The 24,394-nt window shown below is 35.9% G+C and overlaps 1 protein-coding gene across 12 annotated transcripts in view; it reads left to right on the top strand.

Annotated features, from left to right (window-relative positions):
• Positions 1-24,394, top strand: part of GTDC1 (glycosyltransferase like domain containing 1) — a 395,678-nt gene that overhangs the window by 65,603 nt on the left and 305,681 nt on the right. The window contains exon 1 of one of the 12 annotated variants that reach the window (XM_046018864.1): positions 2,618-2,650. The exons of the other annotated variants lie outside the window; for them this stretch is intronic. The gene's annotated coding sequence lies outside the window, so the exon portion shown is untranslated. Of the gene's footprint in view, positions 1-2,617; positions 2,651-24,394 lie in introns of those variants that run through there. 12 annotated transcript variants of the gene reach the window in all.

Genomic DNA, 24,394 nt, shown 5'->3' on the forward strand with positions numbered 1-24,394 from the left:
CATTTGTAAGTTTTTTTGTTTCTTTAATTCCCTTTCAGCTAAGACTTACTGATTTGCCAGAGATTTATTTAAACCAGAGATTCAGGTTGAGGCAAAGGTAGTGAAATGGTTTGTTTTTCTTTCTTTCAGTTATTTCTTGGCTTGGTCAGTATAGTTTCTTAAAAGTAGGAGGGTAAATTGTAAGAGATTGAGGGAAACCTTAGGGTTTGGGAGGGTAGGTTCTGGAAAAAGCTCTGCAGAAAAAGTATTGATATGTTTTTCAAACTTTATTCCAATTCCAGTCCTGCTTACTACTTTGAGCCTTAGGTTAAATGTAAGCATTTATATTATTGTCTATTCTGAAATACATATTTTTAACAGATGATTTCTCAGTCATTATGTTGGGAAGTTGCTAGGAGGCAAACTTTCTTTACTCTAGATTTCCATTTGGCCCTAAAACCAGTCTCGGTGAGACCTAGTCTTCTGAAATGGAAAATTCTTACAGTGATTCATCCTAAAATGGCTAGTCTGGTTTCTTCTGTATGCTGGTAAAATACTATTGGAAGCCAAGTTGTTCAATATTTAGGTTGAAGTGACATAATTATATTGTATAATAATTATAATTATATAATATATCAATCATATTGTATAATATATTTTATTATAATATATTATGTATTATATATTATATTATATATTATGTATTATGTGCTACATAATACATAATATATAATATATAATACATGGATTACATATTTATTTCTAGAGTGTGAGCAAATAGGGTCACACTTCAAGTGCTTTTTAAATGCTTGTGACTACTGTCATGTTTTATGACATGATAATTTTATCTAACAGCTATTTCTGTGGAGTTATTTTTTTGCAGAGTAGAAGACCAAACCTCTCCTTGAAAATGTAAGGAAAGTCTTTACATTCGCTCTCCGTTTGAAAATCAGGTTAAATGGTTTGACTGTCCTATGGTAAACGAAGAAGTACAGTTGGGTAGTTTTGTTCTACCTGGAAAACAGATTTAATAAGAATTAGCATGGTATTTTTCTTGTGGGTGATTTCAGACATATAAGAAGAAAAAATATTTGATACTTGTAATCTTTACTTAGAGAGAGTGAATCCTGCTAAATGAAGTATAACTAAATTGTAATAATCTTAAATTTGTCATTTACGTAAGCCTTTCTTTCCTACTGGATTTTTAAAAGAGAAACTAAGAAATATATTTTATCTTATTTGACTTTAACTGCTGTGTTTTTTTTCTTGGGTAAACTACCTTATCACAATGTAGAAGTCCTGACTGATTGATAGTCATGGTTTAAGTATATTGACGTTTACAACTAAGTGTGTTTATTATAGTTCAGAGAATAATTGAAATAATGAAATGGTGTTACAATATTAAAATTTCATTAAGCATTTTTATTTAATTAAAATAGTTCATCTTCACTATAAAATAATGATTAATGGATTGTTGCCTTATATTTGTGAAGCTCTATTTGTATATGTGTATAGTTACAATTCTTTGCAAATGTAATTATTTATATTTCTTACATATGCTGTTTTATTTTATCATCACAACAGTTTTGGAAGTAGGTGGGGTAGGTGAGATTTTTCTTTACTAAATGAGGAAAACTGAGTAGCATAGTCATTAAGTGTTTTTTTTCCATAGATAGGAATGCAATAAAACCTGGGTCCTTAACTTATGATTTAGTACTCTTTCCTGCTGGACCTTAGAATCAAAGAAATTTGGGGTTTTCTCGTGCATTGATTCTTTTTTTTTTTTTTTTTTGTCACTTTGTTTTGTTATGTTTCATTAGAATCCTTCTATCTATACAATTCTGTAAAGTCAGTTTGTTGTGATTATTACTTTTGACTACAGATTAGGGGGTGAAAAAGATAAAACTCAACCCAAATGACACTTTTTATTATATCTGTATTTATTAACTTGGTACAACATTTTATTATATAAAAAAGTTAAGAATTAATTTGATATCATCCAAACTTTTGAAATTAGGACAAAGTCTTGGTGGTAGGTATGAATAAGTAGACTTGTCTCCCTCCCCTTCCCATTTTTTTAAATTAGAAAAATTTTTCTTTTTTTTTTTTAAGATCTTATTTATTTATTTGTCAGAGAGCCAAAGAGTGAGAGAGCGAGCATGTGCACAAGCAGGAAGAGGCAGGCAGAGAGAGAAGCAGGCAATAGGAGAAGCAGGTTCACTGCTAAGTAGGTAGCCTATAGGTAGCCTGATGTGGGACTCAATCCCAGGACCCTGGGATCATGACCTGAGCTAGGCAGACAGGTAACTGACTGAGCCACCCAGGCATTCCCCCCAATTTTTTTTCTTGAGGTATAATTGCCATGTATTAGTTTCAGGTGTACAGCATAATGGTTTGAAATATGTGTATATTATGACATAATAACCACAATAAGTCTAGTTAACATCAATCACCATACTTAATTATACTATTTTTTCTTGTGATGAGAACATTTTAAGATTTACTCACTTAGCAACTTTCAAATATACAATATAGTATTATTAACCTTAGTCATCATGCTGTACATTACATCCCACGACTTATTTATTTTATAACTTCAAGTTGTATTTGCAAGTTTGACCACCTTTACCCATTTTGCTTACAGTCTACCCCTACTGCTGCCCCACCTCTGGTAAGTACCAGTTTGTTACCTGTATCTATGAGTTTTGTTTTGTTTTCAGATTCCACATGAAAATGATATCATATGGTTTTCGTCTTTATCTCTGTGAATTATTTCACTTAGAATAATGCCCGCAAGGTTCATTTGTGTTGTTACAAATCATAGGAATTTCCTTTTTTTTTTTTTAATGACTGAATAGCATTCTATGATGTATATGTGTGTGCATACATTTTCTTTCTTCATTCCTCTGTCCGTGGACACTGAGGTTGTTTTCATGTCTTGCCTACTGTAAATAATATTTTGATGAACATGGGAATGCAGATACCTTTTTGAGTTAGTGTTTTCATATCCTTTGGATATATATGTCCAGAAATGGAATTGCTGGATCATATGGTATTTGTATTTTTAATTTTTTGAGGAACCTCCATACTGGTTTTCACTGTGGCCGTACCAATTTACATTCCCACTAACAGTGTCTGGAGGTTCCCTTTTCTCCACATGATTGCCAATACTTGTTATTTCTTCTTTTTGGTAATATCCATTCTAACAGGTGTGAGGTGATATTTCACTGTGGTTTTGATTAGCCTTTCCCTGATGATCAGTGATGTTGAGGATCTTTTCGTGTGTCAGTTGGCCATCAGTATGTCTTCTTTGAAAAAAAAAAATGTGTATTCAAATACTTTGCCCATTTTAAATTGGATTTTTAGGTTTTTTTGCCATTGAGTTGTATGAGCTCTTTATGTATTTTTGATGTTTACCCCCATTGGATATATGATTTGTAAATATTACTGTATGTTGTCTTTTCATTATGTTAATGTTTTCTTTTGCTGTGCAAAAGCTTCTTAGTTTGATGTAGTTCATCCTGTTTATTTTTGCTTTTGTTGCCTTTGCTTTTGGTGTTAAATGTAAAAAAAAATCCTCACCAAGACTGAGGTCAGGAAGCTTTTTCTCTGTTTTCTTCTGGGGGTTTCACAGTTTCAGGTTTTATATGAAAGTCTTTAATTTATTTTGAGTTAATTTTTGTGTATGGTGTAAGATAGGAGTCCAGTTTTACCCTTTTGCTTGTGGCTCTCCAGTTTCCCCAACACCGTTTATTGGAGAGCTTATTTTTTCCCCATTGTATACGCTTGGCTCCTTTGTCATAAAGCAATTGACCACCTATGCATGGGTTTATTTCTGGACTCTATTCTCTCTCTCTATATATATACACATATATATGTATATATAGATACTTTTTTTTTTTTAAAGATTTTATTTGTTTATTTGACAGAGAGAGACAGATCGCAAGTAGGCAGAGAGGCAGGCAGAGAGAGAGGGGGAAGCAGGCTCTCTGCTGAGCAGAGAGCCCGATGTGGGCCTCGATCCCAGGTGAAGGCAAAGGCTTAACCCACTGAGCTACCCACGTGCCCTGGACTCTATTCCGTTCTGTTGATCTTACTTGTCTGTTTTTATGCCAATACCATACTGTTTTAATCACTGTAGCTTTTTAATATAGCTTCAAATTAGGGAGTGTGATATCTCCAGCTTTTTTCTTCTTTCCCAAGATTGCTTTGGCTATTTAGTCTTTCGTGGCACCAAACTTTATGATTGTTTGTTCTTTTCTTTCCTTTCCTTTTGAAGACCTTTCTCAAGCTAGATGCAGGAATCCTCACGATTCCTGAAAGAGTTCTACTCATCTTCTCCCATTATGGTTTTTAGAATGATAATTATTTTTCACTGCTTTTTAAAATGTATTACATTTTTTAATGGAATTAATAGTAACTGTAAATACTTATTTAAATCAGATATCAGTTATTGTATATTATGAACAGAAACACAGAAAGACATATGTATGACTTACCTAGACACATGTAAGCATTAAGGAAAGGAAATTCGGAGCATTAGAAGGGGATGTTTACTTATTAAATAGAACATGGTGATGTTATTAATTATTGTTTTTAGTAATATGTAATTATTCACACAAAGGATAATATGACTTGCTTATAATAATATACTTACTGAAATGCCTTATTTAAGGTATGTGAATTTATTTTATTCTGAGGTAGAGTGGTATTGGGGCTAAGTCACCTCTTTTTTTTGTCCTTCAGTTGCAGCAAAATCCAACTTCCATGTGTTTTGCTACTTATATATGTCTTTTGGGAGACTTTGAAAAACCAAAGTCCTCTTTCTCCTGTGGAAGTGTTAAAAATCCTAAGAAGCTTTCTTGAGATAACGTTTGTCCCCTTTCAATTATTAAATGTGCTTTTCTCTTATCTGTGAATTTCACCTTCAGTTTACTGGCAACTGCTTTTTTGTGTCAGGATCATAGAATTATGATTAACTCCTTGCAATCTGGCTTTGGTCCCACCTCTGTACTGGAACTGTACTTTTGAAGGTCGCTGGTGACCACATTCTAGCCAATTGTAGAGGGTTTTTTCCTCTCAATCTCCTTGACATGCTAATGCCATATGACCTTGGCTTTTCAGTTACATGAACACTCTACTTGAGATTTTTGCTTTGAACTTTCTGCGGCCCATGCTTCTTCCTGTAATACCTGTCTTCTCTTTGTGGGGTGGGTTTTATCCTTGCTGTTTACTTACTGAGTTTTGAATCTTATAACTTTAGTTCTTCTTGCTTTGCATTTGTGTCATAGATAAATCATCATTTCTCATAACTCTGTCTCTCTCTCTGATGGATGTTACTGGCAATTCTCAGAGCTCTATTTCACATCACCCAAGGTGATTCAGTGATTGCCTATCACCCAAAATCTAGTCCCGTATTTTCTTCTGCTTTTAGGTCAATGCCCTTTTCCTTTAGAACAGACCTTTCTCAAATTATCTTCTTCAAACTCTTTTCTCCTCTGAATTTCTGGGTTTGTTTTAAAGAAGCATTCTCTTAATACCTTGACATTTTCTTATTTGATGTTCCTTATCTCCTCATGTTTCTGATGTCCTTGAGTTTTTCTTAAAAATATTTCTTAAATTTTTCCCACCCTCTTCCCTTATTTTCCCCAAAGTACTGTATGGTGTGTGAAACACTTTCAAATGCATTTTTTTTTCTAATTTTATTTATTTATTTGACAGAGAGAGAGGTCACAAGTAGGCAGAGAGGCAGGCAGAGAGAGAGGGAGAAACAGGGCTCCTCACTGAGCAGAGAGCCTGATGCGGGGCTCGATCCCAGGACCCTGAGATCATGACCTGAGCCGAAGGCAGAGGCTTAAACCACTGAGCCACCCAGGCACGCATTTTTTTTTTTTCTGTTTAAAATAACCAACATAATGAATTTGTGAAATAGGAAAGGTAGAGTATATTATCCCAATTTGCAAGTCAGGAAATATGTACTCAGAGAAGTGGTTTGTCTGAAGGTGTCAAAGGTGATTAAGGGAAGAGCTATTACTTTTAAGGCTATACCTGTGCCCAACTCAAGTGACTGTTTAATTTCCTATTCAGTGATCTTTCAGCTTCCAGTTCTCTCCTTTAGTTAACTGTACTTACATTGCTAGATGAATGTGTACAAAACCAGTCATAGTGACAGCTATCAGAGATGGATAGAGTGTTTCAGGCACTGTGTGAGGTCATATTTAATCTTTAGAACTGGTGTGCATGGTAGATACTGTGATCCCCATTGTACAGATAAGTAAATTGAGGCTTACAGGAGTTAAATAACTTGCTAGTCATTGTGTGTGATGGGATGGGGGTTGGGGTAGAGATTCCATCTCAGGCTCCCACGCTCTAGTTCTTCTTTGTTATTTTTATAATCACATTCTACCGTTCATCAAATTCTTGATGTTATTCTTCTTTCTAAGACCTTACTCTAGTTTCTTTTTCCTACTTAATCCCATTTATACACCTTTATCGAGCTTTCAGGACCCTCAATAATTTTTCCTAAATTTCTTTTCCATTATTTTCTCTAGTAATCCCCCTCAGTTAACCCTCTACTTTTAACCTTGTTTTCTTCTCACAAAGACCTTATCTTGTCTCACTTTCTCATTTTCTTACTCATGTTGTTTTCGCCCTGTGTAGAATTATTTCACTTGAACTTCTTTATCTGCCCATAGCCACCTCTTTACCTTCTTCCATTCCCACATTTAGCAAGCGTTTAAGGCGTAGGTGGCGCTCTGCTAGGAGTTGTTAATGTAAATGATCCCATGAGCATGGTTAGGGGAGATGAACACATAAGGGGAGGAGCCAAACTGGATTTTCCACTCTGATGTGAGTGCACTGGCCCAGGCCAGTGTACACAGGTTGCCATGGCAGCAGTAAAGAGGATGTGATTAATTTTACCTTAGTGGTTAGGGAAGCTGTGACAAAGAACTGACATTTGAGCTATAGCCTTAAAGGAGGAGGAGGAGGAGTTCTCCAGGTGCAGAAAGGGTGGGAGGAGGGCATTCTGGAAAGAAGAAATATTGTATGAATAGAGGAATGAAATCACAAATCTATATGCCATATGTTGTAGTGTGACTATTAAAGGCATTTTGCAGGGCAATGCAAAGTGCTGTGTTGCCAACAGTGACTGGCCTTCCCTTTGTGGAGTCATGGCAGTCCTGGGTCAGGTGTTTGGACTTACAGTTTCAGACTTGACACGTTGGGTGCACTGAGAGTCACATTTATCCTGTTCTTAGAAACTGGAGACATGGATCTCTCTCTCTCTCTCTGTCCGTATGTATATATTTGTATGTTTGTCAATCTATTAATTTCCAGTGAGAAATACAACTGTCAAGCAGATTGGATTGCTTGATTTGGCAAATCAGTCTACTGTCTCCCTGTAGGCAGGCTTCTTGGGAAGCCAGGTTGTTATTATGGAGGTCAATTGACAATTGAGAAATACAGCTGTCAAATCGACCCAGCATTTCTGACCAGTGCACTCTCTACTGGCAAGATACAAAGGGACCATGTTGCCAGAGACCACCTGTTGAGCATGCAAAGAGAACTCAGAGGGATATTTGTTTGAAGAAGTATCTCTCAGCTGAGTTAGCTTGAGGCTATCTTACCCACTGCAGTAAGAGCTTTGCCAAGGAAACCATATTATTCTAGTCAACCTAGCCAAGACTTCCTCTCCTGTGGCTTAGATTGATCTTGTGAACATTTGCCTGGGTGACTCCTCTGATTCCTTTGCTGACCAGTTCTTCCCTTTCCTTCACCTTCTGATTGATGCATTCTCCCTCTAGATATGTTGAGACATTCTGTCAAGTTCTGAAGAAAGGCTAGAGCTAGAGAAGCAGAGGGATTTTTATCTCTGTGTTTTGATCCATTTTGTATTTGAGTCATATTCCCTTATATTCAGTCACTGGGGACCAAAATCAGGGAATAGTAAAGAGTCTCCTGAAGTCAAGAGTATCAGATCTTTTGTGGTGGGATGTTGGGGTTGAGCCTAGAAAGGAATGTTAGGACCAGGAATGCCATACTAAAGAACTTGGATTTCAGAGGGCTCTCAATTCAGTTATCCTCTCTTCTGAAAAAATTGTTTTTCCCTAATAATATCTTTTTTTTATCTTTCAAATTTTTGTTATTATCTGTATCAAACTGTTAATATCGTACTGTACAGCATATGATAATGGCTCTCCTTAAGAGATCTTATTCAGCCCCTTTATGTTTTGACAGATAAACACTAGGTGATACTATCTGCATTTTAAACATGAGGTGCTTCAGAGCTTAAAGTTCTGTTTCTGACAGACTCTTATCTTGCTTCACAGTTCAGGCTATTTCCTCAACTTCCTCTTTTATCCCCCAGCTTCTTTACATGAGGTATTAATTTTTATATTATTACAAAATGTTTCTTTTTTATATTATGTAATGTTTTTATCATGGTGCTTATCTACACAAATAGCTCTCTTATTAATTATCATGTGTCTATCTCTTTTCTGTTTAGACAACTTGTTAGTTTCATTTATCTGTCTGTCTTTTCCAGCTTCAGCTGTTTCCCATTTTTAATAAGTTTTTATTTAAATTCCAGTTACTTAGTCTTCAGTGTAAGATTAGTTTTAGGTGTACAGTATAGTGATTCAACACTTCTGTGTGACACCCGGTGCTCATCGCAATTGCACTCCTTAATCCCCATCACCTGTTTTACCCATCCCCCAACCGTCCTTTTCCTTGGTAACCATCAGTTTGTTCTTATAGTTAGTGGACTTCATATTTACTCCTTTTGCATCTTACAATACCTTGCCCAGTTGAATTTCAAGCAATACTTAGACAACGGAATACCATTTCAGAGCCAGAAGGTATCTCAGTCTAGTTAAGTACTTTCATTTTCTACGTTAAGAAACTGGGATCCAGAGCAGCTGTAATTAGCCAAAGTGCATGACTAGTAGAGGCATGACCAGAACCCAGATATAGCCACCCTTGTGCTATACTCCACTTGTTCCCTTTCTGGCTGAGCGATATATTCCATAGGGATGAAAAGGACCCTCAGAGATCACCTATTCAATGTACAGTCTCTAGAATCATTACATTAAAACTTCAACTGGCAGCTTTGCTTGTTAGCTGTAGGAAGAGCATAGTTTGAAGATTTTAGGTGTTACTGTGTTAGGAAGAAGAGTAAATGAGAGGGACACAGGGAAAGGAGCTCACATGTTGAGCTCTTTCCGGGCTTCTGCCAAGCCAGGTAGTGACACTGTACACACATCACCTCAGTATTTATTAGGACAGTCCTGTGAACTGGTTTTACTTGTACACATTTTGCTTATGAGCAGACTGAGACTCACTGATGGAATTAGAAGGAGTGGGTTGTGAGCCCAGGTCTGTAAGACTACAAGACCATAATCTTTCAATTATGTCTTATTGCGACAGCTTGTGGCCAATGCCCCAATCAGCAACTCGACCTGGGTATCACCTGACTTCCCAGGGAGGAGCAGTCCAGCAGCCATGGCCTCCTGTCTGTGGTGGCAGTGCTGAATGTTAGCGCCTGAGCTGGGAGACGGTGCCTGACTCACCAAGTAATCTCACCTTTTCAGCCATGGTTTGTGGCTCATATGTATGACCTTTTATAAATGTACCTTGTGTCTTTTTTCCAATTTCCATTCTGTGGGAGAAGGGCACCATGGTATAAGCCCACATGTCTCATTCTTGCTTCTACCTACAGCTTTTCTTTCCATCGTGTTTAATGCTCCTCCTTTCTTCCCTTTCTCTCTCCACTCCACTCCTTAGGTGGAGGGAAAACAGATGGGCTTGTATCAGTTACTTGAACTCCTCAGCTTCATTCTCCCCTGGCCCAAATTCTTCTATGTTGGTATGAGAAATAATGGGGCAGAAAAATAAAGGGAAGGTGATGCATTATCACATTATTTGTCTTCCAGCAAAACACTTTCCCAAAATGGCATGATATATGCAATTCATAACTTACATAAAGTTCATCATTCATATTTATAAAATCTGTGTTTTGGTGCTAGATGCACTTCAAGTTTCAAGGAATGATTTTAAAATACTTTTGAATCATCTCCCTAAGAGCTTTCAACACTGTATAAATAGTACACTTTTTAGCATTTCCTTTTGCATACCTGCAGTTTGCGTCCTCTTTGAGATGTTTACCACTTTTTTGCAAGGCATATGTGGAGACTGCCAACAAATGTCATATATGTGGGTTTCAAAGAGCACCTGGGGGAAGTTATTTTTAACCTTTTCAAAGAGGTGTTCTCTGGGCTTTCCCCCATTTCAGAGCAAAAACAGATGTAAGCCAAGGGTGTGAATCAATGTACATATTTTTGAATATACATCTTCTTTTACGTTTTGCCAGTGATTGTTTTTATTAAAATATTACCTACCTTCCCTCAAAATTTAGAATGTTTCTCGGAAGTAGTTTAGCATAATCTGGTGGCTTCTGTCATTTCGCTTGTTTAGTTTTAATTCTTATGGATGGCTTCTTAAAAAGAAGTGCACAGTTGCAAGATGAGGAATTAGAGCTGTGGCATTTGATTAAATGTGTTCATAGGGGAAAATATGCTAAGAAGGTATTAGAATGTCCCCTTTATGCCAAAAAGTGCATTAGACTGGTAGGCTATACAGAGGGAGGTAACTCAAGGGAATATCCTGACGTGGAAGGTGTTGGATAACAAAACAGTGAAAAGAATAGTTTTTCCTAGCATGGGAAGTATGTAGTCCCTTTTCTAAGTAGAAGTGTTGAAACTCCCTGCCACTGTATTGTGAGGCCATTTTTATTTATTTAGATTTTGCTTTCTGTTTAATTAAATGTAATAAGATGGTCCCATTTTTAAAAAAGACTCACATCTGCTGTATTGCAAAAAAAAAAAAAATATATATATATATATATAGTATCCACTAAGAATGGGTTAAAAATTTTTTGGTGGTATTTATGTTGTGTTTATTCTCTAAGGCTTTGAATTTCATATTGGTGCCTTTTATTAGAACATGATGTGGTTTATATATACTTTATAATTCTCTAGTGCATAATACTTTGTTTTATTGTACTTCACAGATACTATGTTTTGTTTAGTTTTGTTAACAGATTGAAGGTTTGTGGCAACCCTTCATTGGTGCTACTTTTCCAACATTTGTTCATTTCATGTCTCTGTGTCACATTTTGGTAATTCTCACAATATTTCAAACTTTTTCATTATTATATTTGTTATGGTGACCTGTGATTGATAATGGCTTGGCAAAAAATTGGGTGACACTTAGCCTTTTTTTAGCAATAAAGTATTTTTAATTAAGGTATGAACAGTTTTTAGACATAATGGTATATTACACACCTAGACTGCAGCATAGTGTAAACATAACTTTTTTATGTACTAGGAAACCAAAAAATTTATTTCACTCACTTTACTGTGATATTTACATTATTATGGTGTTTTGGAACCAAATCCACAGTATCTCTGAGGTAGGTCTGTATAAAACTTCCTGTTTTTAGGTATGAGATGGGATTTTAAGATACTTAAGACAGTTTGATATCTTTTATATCTTCTGCATATGGGGTAGTAGACAGTTACTGGTTGAAAATGAGTAAATAAATGACTGAATAAATACAGAAATACATGGGGGCGTATATGATATTCTGTCCTGGGTCAGATTCATGATTTCTGATGTGGCCCTACCAGGTTTTTAAAATACAGATTTGCATTAAATGATTATATACTCACAAAAAAACACTCAACTATAATAGTGGTGAAGAAATTAAACACACACACACACACACACACACACACACAAAACGTAATTTGGGACACTTGGGTGGTTCAGTCAGTTAAGCATCTGTCTTCAACTGAAGTTATGATCCTGGGGTCCTGGGATCCAGTTCCTCATGGGGCTCCCTGCTCAGTGGGGTGCCTGCTTCTCCCTCTGCCTGCCACTTCCCCTGCTTGGGCCCTTTCTCTCTCTCTGACAAATAAATAAATACAATCTTAGGAAAAAAATCCTAATTTTACTACATATAATCATGATTTGAAACATCATTTCAGACATGTTTTTTCTTTTGCTTGCATGCATGCCCATATGCAGATACCCACATACATACATATATTTTTAGACAGAAATGAGGGAAAAATCATGATAGAGTCATCCTACACTACTATTTTTGTTTTTAAAAAAAGTAAGATTACTTGATTTTAATAGAAGTAAAAGAAGTAAAAGAAATTAAAGTAAAACCAAAGGAATTGCAGTTATTTAATAAGTGATCTTTTATAATAAGAAATTCCCAAGTGATTTCACTAAAGTTGAAAGAAAAGGAAAAATATTAAGAGATCAGGATAATTGTATTTTTACTGTATATTATTGTATCAGATTATTTACTGCAATGGAAAGTAAGAAATTAACATATTTCCTTTTTTCTATCTCTTAATTTTTAGTATTTATATTAAGTTTGTATTGTGTCAAGTTGTATAATACTTATAATTCTATTTTGTAATTAATTTTCACATTAAGTAAGTAATTTGCTTTTATATTTAAAAGCATTCAGTGCTTGCTACCTGCTCTTTGTTCACTGCAAATTATCTTGGGAAGTGGTCCCTCAGAAATTCCATTATCAGGGACTGATGCCCCCAAACAAATACCACTATTATTATGATGATGATGATGATGATTTTTAGGAGAATAAGTTTCTTTGGTCAGTAGATTGAGAAACTGAATCCTGTAAAGTCCGATGAAGTTTTGGCTTACAACTTGATTATAAAATAATAAGATTGCTAATTTAGTTTAAATGTAAGAATATTATTTTCTTGGGGTGCCTGTGTGGCTCAGTGGGTTAAGCCTCTGCCTTCGGCTCAGGTCATGATCCCAGGTCTTGGGATTGAGCCCCGCATTGGGCTCTCTGCTTAGCAGCCTGCTTCCCTCTCTCTCTCTGCCTGCCTCTCTGCCTACTTGTGATCTCTGTCTGTCAAATAAATAAATAAAATCTTAAAAAAACAAAAAACAAAAACCAAGAATATTATTTTCTTTAAGTTGTGTATTTTAAAAAGATTGGTTCATCATTTGTCCCCAGCAAAACCTTGGAATATCTGGTCACTCACAAAGAGTCAGCATGAAATCCACTGGGGTCCATAAAAGCAGGGATCCAGAGGCCATGTCACAGGGCATTCTGAGGCTGTCACACTTGCCATTTCTAGTATACCTGCTGTGGTCCACTCTGTAGTCCTACTTCTGGAAGACCTGAAAAGTTAGGACCCAGTTTCTTTGAGGTACCCTTAGGAATAATTTTCCCCGGTTTTCTCCTTTTAGAATATGTTATATGCTTTTTATTCTTTTCTTTCACTTGATAAGGAAAGATGGCATTAATGCAGCCATATATTTTAATCATACTCTGTTAATAGGGCTTTTCTTTGTAAAGACCCATTCACAGGACAAAGAAACTGCTCTGTCTCCATCCTGTAAAAATAAATCTAGTCTTTACTTATACTAACACGTATCTCCATGTCTCCATTCATTAGTTCTTTATTTTGATTCATTTCTTGGCTGGCTGAATTTGGTTATTAGGGGTGTGTGTGTGTGTGTGTGTGTGTGTGTGTGTGTCTAAGGAGAGCCTATGTTGTTGTATTTCTTGAGTAACTGAGTATTTGGAAGTGTTTGTAGGTTGCATTTATGCTTTATGGACAATTTGGGCACTATGTGATCAGTTATCATATTTTTCCCTTAGAACTCTGAAGATACTGTTCTGTCATGTCCAGATAATGGTGAATGCTGCTATAGAAAAGTCTAAGGCCAGTCTTGATTTTTCTGCCTATATTCCCATAGCATTTATATTTATATTCTTACTCTTCAATTCTGTAACCTCATAGAAATGTTTTAGTAGTAATTGCTTGAAATCCAGTTTTTTGGGGGAATAGCAGTATTTATTATTATTTTAAAAAGGTATATTTATCTGAGAGAGAGAGAGAGAGAGAGAGAGAGAGAGCATGTGCTGGGGTGGGGGTGGGGGCGCAGAGAGCGTCCCAAGCAGATTCTGCTTTGAGTGTGGAGCCCAGTGTGGGTCTCTATACCACCACCGAAGCTGAAACCAACAGTTGGACATTTAACCGACTACTCCACTCAAGTGTCACAGCAATACTTTCTTTTTCTATGTATTTCATTTTATTCCAAGAAAAAAATTTTCTTCTATTATATCACTTTTTTTTTCTGTTCCATTTGTTCTGTTTTCTTTGGCAAGAATGTCAAGTGTGTATAGGCTGGATCTCTTTTACTTTCTGTATTAATCATCTTATTTCTTAAGTATCTTCTAAAAAATTTCCCTTTTGTATGGGTTTTTTGTTTGTTTGTTTGTTTTCATACCTGTCTGCTTTTTTCCTGTTTCAGTAGTGAGTGTTTTGGGTTTTTCGTTCTTTTATGGCTTTAATCTGTGTGTGTGCGTGCGCGTGTGTGTGCACTTGTGTGTGTTTAATCTCCAGCTTTTTCACTTCCCTACCAATTTGCTTTTCATATCTTTTCTTTTCTTAGATATTTCATACTTTTCCTTGAGCCTTTTTCCTTTGAAGTACCTCATATCCTCTATAAGTTTTTTAAGACTGTAGAAAAATAATTTGTGAATACCTCATCTGTGTCTTAAGACAGTGTCTTTTCTTTGGCTGTCATTTCCCTATTTCTTTCTACTTGTTCTTGATCATTCTATATAAATTCTTTGTTGATTCCTTTTTGCTTCTTAACTAGTTTTTCAGTAGGTTCAATTCCATTAAGAACAGGTATTGCCTGAAAAAACTGTGTGTGTCAGATGCTCCAGGGGCATGTCTCACCTCAGTTCGCAGTACTGTGAAGGTCACTGTGGCTCTGTAGTCCTGTGAGTCACAGGAGTGTCTGTCATAAGTGGTTTGGTGATTACTGTTTACCTTCTTTTTCATCTCCATCTGGCAGCCTGTGTGAGCAAAAGAGCTTTGTCATTGACAATGCAAAATCTTGTTGGGTTTTCCTGTCCTTCTGTGGTTGTAGACAAGATTTTCTGGAGAAACCTGTCTTACCCTAGGTAGATGCTGAAACATTATCCTAAACAGAGTTTCCTTAAATGGGTTTAAGAACTGTTCCAGCTTTAGGGAAATCTCTTTTCTGCCTGAGATTTGAGGAGGTGTGGTTTTGTTCTTAGCATTACTCCTCATTTGGATTCCAGATATCACCTAATATAGTGATTTTTTTTTTTTTTTTTTTTTTTTTGTGATAGTTTGTGGTTTGTGGTTGTGGCTGTGACTTTGTTTCATTGATGATGAGGTACTCATTATTTTTTGTTCTTTTAGGGCTTTTTTTTTTTTTAGTTTGTTTCTGGAGTAGACTACGTAGCAGTACTTCCTGCTGTAATGTTTTTTAGTTTTTTAACTGCCTTTGTTGGCTCACATGTGTGCTGACTCTCCCTCTCCCCCACACTCCACATACCCCTAAGCTCCCCCCCCCAACTCTTTAGCTACCTGCCCCTGAAATTAGCTTTTCCAAAGCCCTCTTGTTAGTCTATTTTCTCTAGCTTAGTTTTCTCTTTTCAGGTGACTTCATCTAACCCTATGTCTCTAATTTTCACCTCTCTTCTAATGATTTTTTTTTAAAGATTTTAATTATTTTTTTGACAGAGGGAGAGAGAGATCACAAGTAGTCAGAGAGGCAGGCAGAGAGAGAGGCAGAAGCAGGCTTCCTGCTGAGCAGAGAGCCCAATGCAGGGCTCCATCCCAGGACCCTGAGATTATGACCTGAGCTGAAGGCAAAGACTTAACCCACTCAGGCGCCTCTCTTCTAATGATTTTTGTGTGTGTTCTTCTTTTGGTTTTATTGAGATATAATTGATATACAGTACTGTAGAAGTTTAGGGTGACTTGACTTACGTATATTATGAAATAATCACCACGATAAGTTTACTTAACATCCGTCATTTCATATCCTGATAATTTTTAGATTAGCAGCTTTATATTGACTCTTCTGAAGCTGTTTATCAGATATTAATAATAACTCACAATTTGCATCCAAAATGAATTGGTTATCTTTCTTGCATTTACCCAAATTACTGAGGGTAAAGATAACCATAACTTTTATTTCCCATGCTTCTCTCAACTTATCATTTATCACTTGTGACTAATAATGATTTCTCTTGTGTCCACTGTGTCTTCTCTTTGAGACTGTACATTGATTGGAAGCAGGAAAGTGTCACAGAACATCATATATAATATGTAGTTATTAAAAAAACAAAAATAAAAAAATATGTAGTTGCTAAAATACATTGATTTATATTTTTTGAAAGTGAATTTTTCCTTTAATAAAAGTCTCTTGCCAAGATGGTTTTAATGTCTTTTCGTATATTTTTCTGTATCATTCTTGTATACTTTTAACTCCTGGCTTTGCTTTTTATAAATCACCTAATTATCATATCTTTGATGAATTTAAGATTATACCATTTCTCAAACATGACTATGCTCCTGACTTCTTATGTTCTTTTACTCATCTCCCTTCTATAAATTGTGATTATTTTTTAAATGAGCCAGCTCTTAGACAGATTTTAAAAATATCATTGTCAAGAATTTTGGGTGGTTTCTTAGAAAATATTAAGATTTAAAATTAAATGTCTAAATTAAACTTGTTAATATTTAATACATTTCTTTTGAGCTGGGAGCTTCTTAGTAATTTTTTTGGTAATGAGAGGCTTGTAAGCATGAATTTTTTCATAAATTCAAAAGAAAAGCAATAAATGCCAAGAGACTGAATGAAGAAATCAGTTGTGTATAATATGGTAAAGCCCTGGAGTTGACACGTATTTGTGAGTGTTTCTTTCGTGGCATTGAGAGCATAATCTTTTTGAAACCATCATTGTTAAAGTGAAGCTGTTATTGTAAAACTTAAGATTTTGACAATAAGAACTGTTTCTCAGTATGAAAGCTTGTTGAATTTCTTATAAAAGCAAAACCCATAAACTTCTTTTGAAAAAAGATACTTTTGAAAGGATCTGGCATAGTTTAAAGAAAAAGTGGATTCTTTAGGTTATATGAGCAGAGAAGTCATTGCATTACATTTCCATATTAAGCTGTACACACAAGGTCTGGATCTTAATTTGGAAAGGACTTTCTTATGTAATTAAGTACTCAAATAATTAATAGACATGAGCTTTTAGATCCGTTTTAGGTTTGCAGTAAACTTGACTAGAAAGTAAAGAGTATCCCACCTCTAAAACCTACCTCACCAACAAATCTCTGCCAGAGTGGTACATTTGTTGCAATCTATGAGCCAACACTGATAGTCATTTTTAACAAAAGACCTCAGTTTTCCTATGATTCATCTTTTCATGCCTCCCTTCCTTCTTCCCTCCTTCCCTCCCTCCCTGTCTTTCTCTTATAGAACCCCTGGCAACCACTGATCTTTTTATACTATCTCCATAGTTTTGCCTTTTCTAGAATGTCATATAATTAGAATCATATAGTATATAACCTTTTCATATTGGCTTCTTTGACTTGTCAATGAGCATGACTTTTCATGGCTTGAGAGGTCATTTCTTTTTAGTGCGGAATAGTATTCCATTGTGTGATGTACCCCAGTTTGTTTATCCAGTTACCTTTTGAAGGACATCTTGGCTGCTTCCAAGTTTTGGCAATTCTAAAAATACTGCTGTAAACATTTATGTGCAGGTTTTTGTGGACATGAGTTTTCAACTCATTTAACTGAGTATTATGGAGTGTTCATAGTATACTATATTCATTCATATTGCTGAATTATATGGTCATAATATGCTTACTTTTTGTTTGTAAGAAATTGCCAGTCTTCCAAAGTGTCTGTGGCATTTTGTATTCCCACTGAAAATGAGTGAGAGCTCCCATTGCTCCACATCCTCTTCAGTATTTAGTGTTGTCAATGATTTGGATTATAGCCATTCTAAGAGGGGTGTAGTGGTATTTCATTGTTTTAATTTACAGTTTCCTTATGACATAGGATATTGAGCATTTTCATATGCTTATTTGGCATCTGTATATCATCTTTGGTGAGATATCTGTTGAGAACTTTGGCTTTTTTTTCTGATGGGTTGTTTGTTTATTTACTCTGGAGTTTTAAGAGTTCTTTGTATACTTTTCTTTTTTTTTTTTTTTTTTTAGTATTTATTTATTTGAGAGAGAGAACGAGAGTGAGCACAAGTAGGTAGAAGAGCAGAGGGAGAGGGAGAAGCAGGCTTTTCCGCTGAGCAGGGAGCCCCATGTGGGGCTCGATCCCAGGACCCTGGGATCATGACCTGACCTGATGGCAGACGCTTAACCAACTGAGCCACCCAGGCGCCCCAAGAGTTCTCTGTAAACTTTGAATGAGCCCTTTATCAGATATGTCTTTTGCAAATATTTTCTCTCGGTTTGTGGGTTGTCTTCTTATTTTATTGACAGAATTTTTTGAAAAGCAGAGGTATTTAATTTTAATGAAATTTAACTTAATCAAGAACCACCCCCCCACCCCTCGCCCCCAGCCCTGGCACAACCACCACAGGGTTGTGCCTTTGGTTTTATATCTAAGAAGTCATGACCAAACCAAGGTAATCTAAATTTTCTCATATTCTATCTTTTAAGTGTTTTATAGTTTTACATTATGCACTTAGATCTTTGATCTATTTTGAGTTATTTTATGTGAATGGTATAAAGTCTGTATCTAGATTCAAGTCTTTTTGCATATAGATGTCCAGTTGTTCCATCACCATCTGTTGAAAAACCTATCTTTATTTGAATTGCCTTTGTTCATTTGTCAAAGATCAGTTGACTGTATTTGTGTAGGTCTATTTCTGGCCTCTCTCTTCTGTTCCTTTGATCTGTTTGTCTGTTCTTTCACCTGTACCACACTGTCTTGATGACTGTGTCACTGTGTAATTAATTTTTAAAATAATAATTCGTAAACTACTTAAGTGTTTTTTGGTTAAGCTTTGTGAAGTAAGTTATCTTAAACCAATTTCTCTTGTTAAGTGTGAGATGTCATGTTATTTTTTTTTTTAAATGGCACATTACTGACAACCATTTCAGTAAAATTTGTATATGATGGAAACACTGTGGCAATAGAAAGAAATAAAATTATAATATTTCTACTTTAGAAAATGTACTTTCATGAAGTAGATTTTTTTGTTAAGTTCATTTTGGCTATTTAGTACCTATTAAATAATTTTACTTTTTCAAACATGAAATAATTGTTTAAATATAGTTATAAAAATTATTAATCATCTAAAGTATCACTGTACAGTGTGAGAAATCAAGATAGGTGTTCTATATTTTTTCAAAAACTGTTGTTTTTTTAGCATTAAGAAAGAAATGATAATAACTTGTCTGAAATATTTCCTGGTATAAATCAGTTTATTAGTACTTCAGTGAAAAGAATTGAGGTAAATCTTGGAGAATGCTACTTTTTTTTTTTTTGCCTCAACACTGAATCAGTAGAAAAAAAGTGTAACAAGTAATATAAAGTAATTTGTAGTGAGTACAGTGTGGGTGGAAGTGTATCGAGGTCAGTAATAACTTACTATGACTGGTAACTGTAAACAATACTATCACTCAGCTAGTTTTTACTCATTAACCTTGTGTGTCAGAAACACAGTAACTTACAATAAGTCTTTACATAATTTGAATGATTGTCAGCCATTATCAACTGTTATGAGTATATTTTTATATCAGTTTTATTTAGGTATAATTTACTTACAGTAATGATACACATTTTAAGTGGGCAGTGTGATGAGTTTTGACAAAAGCTTACAGTGGTGTAATTATAACTTCAATTATTATTTAGAACATTTCTGTCAACCCAGAAAGTTCCCTTGTGCCCTCTTGAAATCAAACCTCCTGCCCCCATCTCAAGTCCCTGGCAATTGCTGATCTGCTTTCTGTTTTGTAGATTGGGCTTCATTTTCTGGAATTCTTAGTAGTGTGTTTTGCTTAATGCAGAAAGTATGTTCTTGAAAAATTGATGGTAAATTGATTTCTTGTAAAATGTTTTATTACATTACAATTTTTGAGATGCTCAAATAAAGTTCAATTGTCAAAAATATTCATAACATTTTTGGTTTGAAGTTTTTCTGTCTGTGTCCTCTCTGTAATAACATATCTTTATTGCACATAACTTAGTATATAAAATAAACTCCTGACACATTACTTTGTAAAGCAAATTTTCCGTTATCTTTTTGTAGTTAAAATATTCTTGTTTGTTTTTAAAAGCTGATACAGTTTAAGAAAGGAAAATCTACAGATTCAATTGTCATTAGAATTTAATTCCTTCCTTATTCCACAGTTGTCACTCAATAGACAGTTTAACCTTGCTCTCTAGAAGGCCCTTTGCCTTGTCCTTATGCCCTCTTGCTCAGACCTCTGGGGATGGGAGAGTGAGGGTGGATAAAATAGCTCTTTACTTCATAACATTCTGTTCTTTGTGTCTCCTCTTACTCATACATAGCCTATTCTAAAAGCATGTTGAAAAGTAGTGGTTGATCTCATGGAGAAAGTAGTTCTACCAGGATGAAATATTAGAACTCTTTTATGACTTTTTATCAAATGTACTGGATGTTGACTCCTTTATATAGGACAGAGTTAAAAATCCTTTGCATAATAGAACAAGTGGAATTTTCTGGTTTTGCCCAGGAAGGTTTTTGTTTGTAGAATTTGTGCTGCTTCATTTATTAGTCATTTTGAAACTAGTTCTAAATAAAAGCCAAACCGTATGAAATGTTTTTTCATATGTGCTCCACCAAATGTATTTAAATTTCTGCTTAATTTGGAAACCCTGTACTCACATAAAGAAATAATCCTAATTTAATTTATTATAGTAACACTTGAGTAACTGATGTTCTAATCAAATCCTTAAGTAATTGGAATTTTGGAGTGATAAATATGGATCTATTAAGAAATCCTGAGGATCTACATTTAAACACTGTCTCACTGAAGCCTTCAGACCAAACCAAACCAAACAAAATGCTTCAGGGGTCAGTCTGGGAGACAATGTATGTGAGAGAGGGGAGTATAATGAGAATGTGGTAAGAGCAACCAACCTGAGAACTTATGTTTTATATGATTATTATCCTTCTAAAAATTAGTCCATCAATCCTTTTTGTTTTTTTAAGGTAATGGTCATGCCATTTTAGGGGGATTGTCTTGAGAAGCCTAGCATATTCCATTCAACTTATACTATGAAGGCTTACACATGGTCCTCTCTTTAGCAGGTTAAATCCAACGGGAGAACAGACATAAGTAATAATTTGTGTTACAAATCAGATTGCATTAACATTCTAATGGTGGCACATAGAAAATAACTGGGGGAGGGAGAGATTAATTCTGGCTTAAAGGTCAGGGAAGGCTTAATGAAGTGACACCATTTAAAATGAAATGATGAGTTATATTAAAATTTGTATTTGCGTTTTTTTTTTTTTTTCCAGTTTACAAAGTTCCTACGTACTTAAGAAAATTTGGAAAATCAGAGAAGGATTGAGGAAAAGACCTAAAATTACCATTAATATTTTCATAGGTATTCCATTCATTTATTTATCTATTTATTTATTATCCCACCTGTTTATTTGGGAGAGAGAGAGGAAGGAAGAGAGCACAAGCGGGGGGAGCAGCAGAGGGAGAGGCAGGCCCCCCACTGAGCAGGTAGCCCCATGTGGGCTTGACCCCACCCTGGGGTCATGACCTAAGCTGAAGGCAGATGCTTAACCGACTGAGCTACCCAGCCACCCCTGGTATTGCATTTTTAAATTTCTTAACTGTATTTTGAATTGTCATTTTTCATTTTGAACATTTCTCCATGTCATTAAATATTTTTCTGCATCATAATTTTTTTTAATATTTTATTTATTTGACAGAGAGAAATCACAACTAGGCAGAGAGGCAGGCAGAGAGAAAGGAGGAAGCAGGCTCCCTGCGGAGCAGAGAGCCTGATGCAGGGCTCGATACCAGGACCCTGGAATCATGACCTGAGCTGAAGACAGAGGCTTTAACCCACTGAGCCACCCAGGCGCCCCTCTGCATCATAATTTTAAATGACTATTCATTTAACTACTGTATAGATATAATGTAATTTAACTGGTCACTTATATTGAAGAGTTAGATTCTTTCTGCTTTTTACTGTTGCGAAAAACACTATAAGAAATATTCTTGTGAACATGGCTGATTCTTTCTTTTAAATTACTTCTTACTTTGTCAAACTAATAACATTTATCTAGTCTAAAATTCTAATTGCTGTAAAAGACCTATTAGAAAATTCAGAGCTTTCTTACCCATTCTTTACAGTCCTCTTCTCTAGAGGCAACCATTTTAACCCTTCTTCTGTTTCTTTTGGTTATTATATATCTGCATATCACTGCATTATATACACATACATTGCTACCTTTTGATTCATTTATTTTAGATATGGTTTGTTGACTTTATATTGTGGTCTTTGAGAATGATTTTTCACCTCTGTACTGCCATTTCTTTCTTGTATATTCCCAATATTGTTAGGTTACAAGTTTTGGCTAACTTATTTTTAGTATTGGATTATTATACTATGCTGATATTTATAACTGAACCCCTGTAATGAGCTCTGATAAAAATGTTTGCTTCTGAGTTTTTGTTTTATATGAAGTTACTAATGCCTTGTTTTTTCCTGTTTAATTCCCTTGTCACTGTTATTTCTTTCTATATCTTCGAGGAGCTTCTTACTCTGATTTTCCAATTTTTTTCTTAAATATATTCTTCCAGGAGATTTCTACTCTCCTTCCCTCTCATTTTCTAGATCTGCTTTCTTTCTTTCTTTTTTTTAAAAAATTCTTTTAAGATTTTATTTATTTATTTGGCAGAGAGAGAGAGAGAGATCACAAGTAGACAGAGAGGCAGGCAGAGACAGAGAGAGGGGGAAGAAGGCTTCCTGCTGAGCAGAGAGCCTGATGTGGGGCTCGATCCCAGGACCCTGGGATCATGACCTGAGCTGAAGGCAGAGGCTTTAACCCACTGAGCCACCCAGATGCCCCTAGATCTGCTTTCTTCCTGAGCTTTTTCTTTGCTGTTAAACTAGGCATTCCCTTTAGCTTTTTCTGAATTTTGTATTGTTTTCTTTCTTGTCTTAGTCTTACACTGTTGTGCTGTATATCCTGTAGTAGTTTCCTGAGAAAGGTTATATGGGAGAAAAATACCTTTTTTCTTTCTTTTTTTTTTAACGATTTTATTTATTTATTTTACAGAGAGAGAGAGAGAGAGAGAGAGATCACAATAGGCAGAGAGGCAGGCAGAGAGAGGGAGGGAAGCAGGCTCCTCCCTGAGCAAAGAGCCCGATGCAGGGCTTGATCCCAGGACCCTGAGATCATGACCTGAGCTGAAGGCAGAGGCCTAACCCACTGAGCCACCCAGGCGTCCCAGAAAAATACCGTTTTTCAGTTTTCTCACTTGATTGATATTTTTGCCTGAATGATGACATTTTACATTGCAAATCACTTTCCTTCAGAATTTTTTTTTTTAAGATTTTATTTATTTATTTGATAGAGAGCAAGAGAGGCAGGGGGAGAGGGAATACAAGCAGGGGGAGTGGGAGAGAAAGAAGCAGGTTTCCAGCTGTGCAGGGAACCTGATGTGGGGCTTGATCCCAGTATCCTGGGATCAAGACCTAAGCTGAAAAGCAGATGCTTAAAAACTGAGCCACCCAGGCTCCCGTCCTTTAGAATCTTTAAAGGAATTAACTTTGTCTTTCTCAGCTCTCAACATTCATGGTGGTTAGGATGCCATTGATTTTTTTTTTTAATATTTTGTTTATTTATTTGACAGAAAGAGAGGGAGAGTGAGAACACAAGCAGGGGGAGTAGCAGAGGGAGAGGGAGGAGCAGGCTCTCTGCCCAGCAGGGAGCCCCAGGCAGGGCTGGATCCCAGGAAGCTGGGATGGTGACTTGAGCCAAAGGCAGACATTAACTGACTGAGCTACCTAGGCGCCCTGGGATGCCACTGATTTTTAACTGTCTAAAAGAAATAAGTGAGAGGCACCTGGGAGGTTCAGTCGGGTAAGCGTCTGACTCATGATTTTGGCTCAGGTCATGATCTCAGGGTTGTGAGTTTGAGCCCTGACTTGGACTCTGTGCTGGGTGTGGAGACTGCTTAAATTCTCTCTCTCCCTTTGCCTTTCTCCACTCCTTCTCTTAAAAACAGTAAGTAGAAGTGGAATGCATGGGTATATAAGGGTATCATGTTTTTAAAACTTTAAATATGGGGAAGATGAAAAAGGAATTCAAGGCAGAGGGCAGAGGCCAGGTGACAGCAGAGTGTCACTGTATTTAGAGAATGAGGACATCTAGATCCATGGGAGGAGAGGGTGGTACACAGTTGGACCAATGTCGATTGAGGCTCAGTAATGAATGCTGGTCACCTGGAGCTTTGAATTTATTTTGTAGGCATTATTTTTCACCCAGCTATTT

Source organism: Meles meles, chromosome 9 (assembly GCF_922984935.1).
Source record: "Meles meles chromosome 9, mMelMel3.1 paternal haplotype, whole genome shotgun sequence".
Lineage (NCBI taxonomy): Eukaryota > Metazoa > Chordata > Mammalia > Carnivora > Mustelidae > Meles > Meles meles.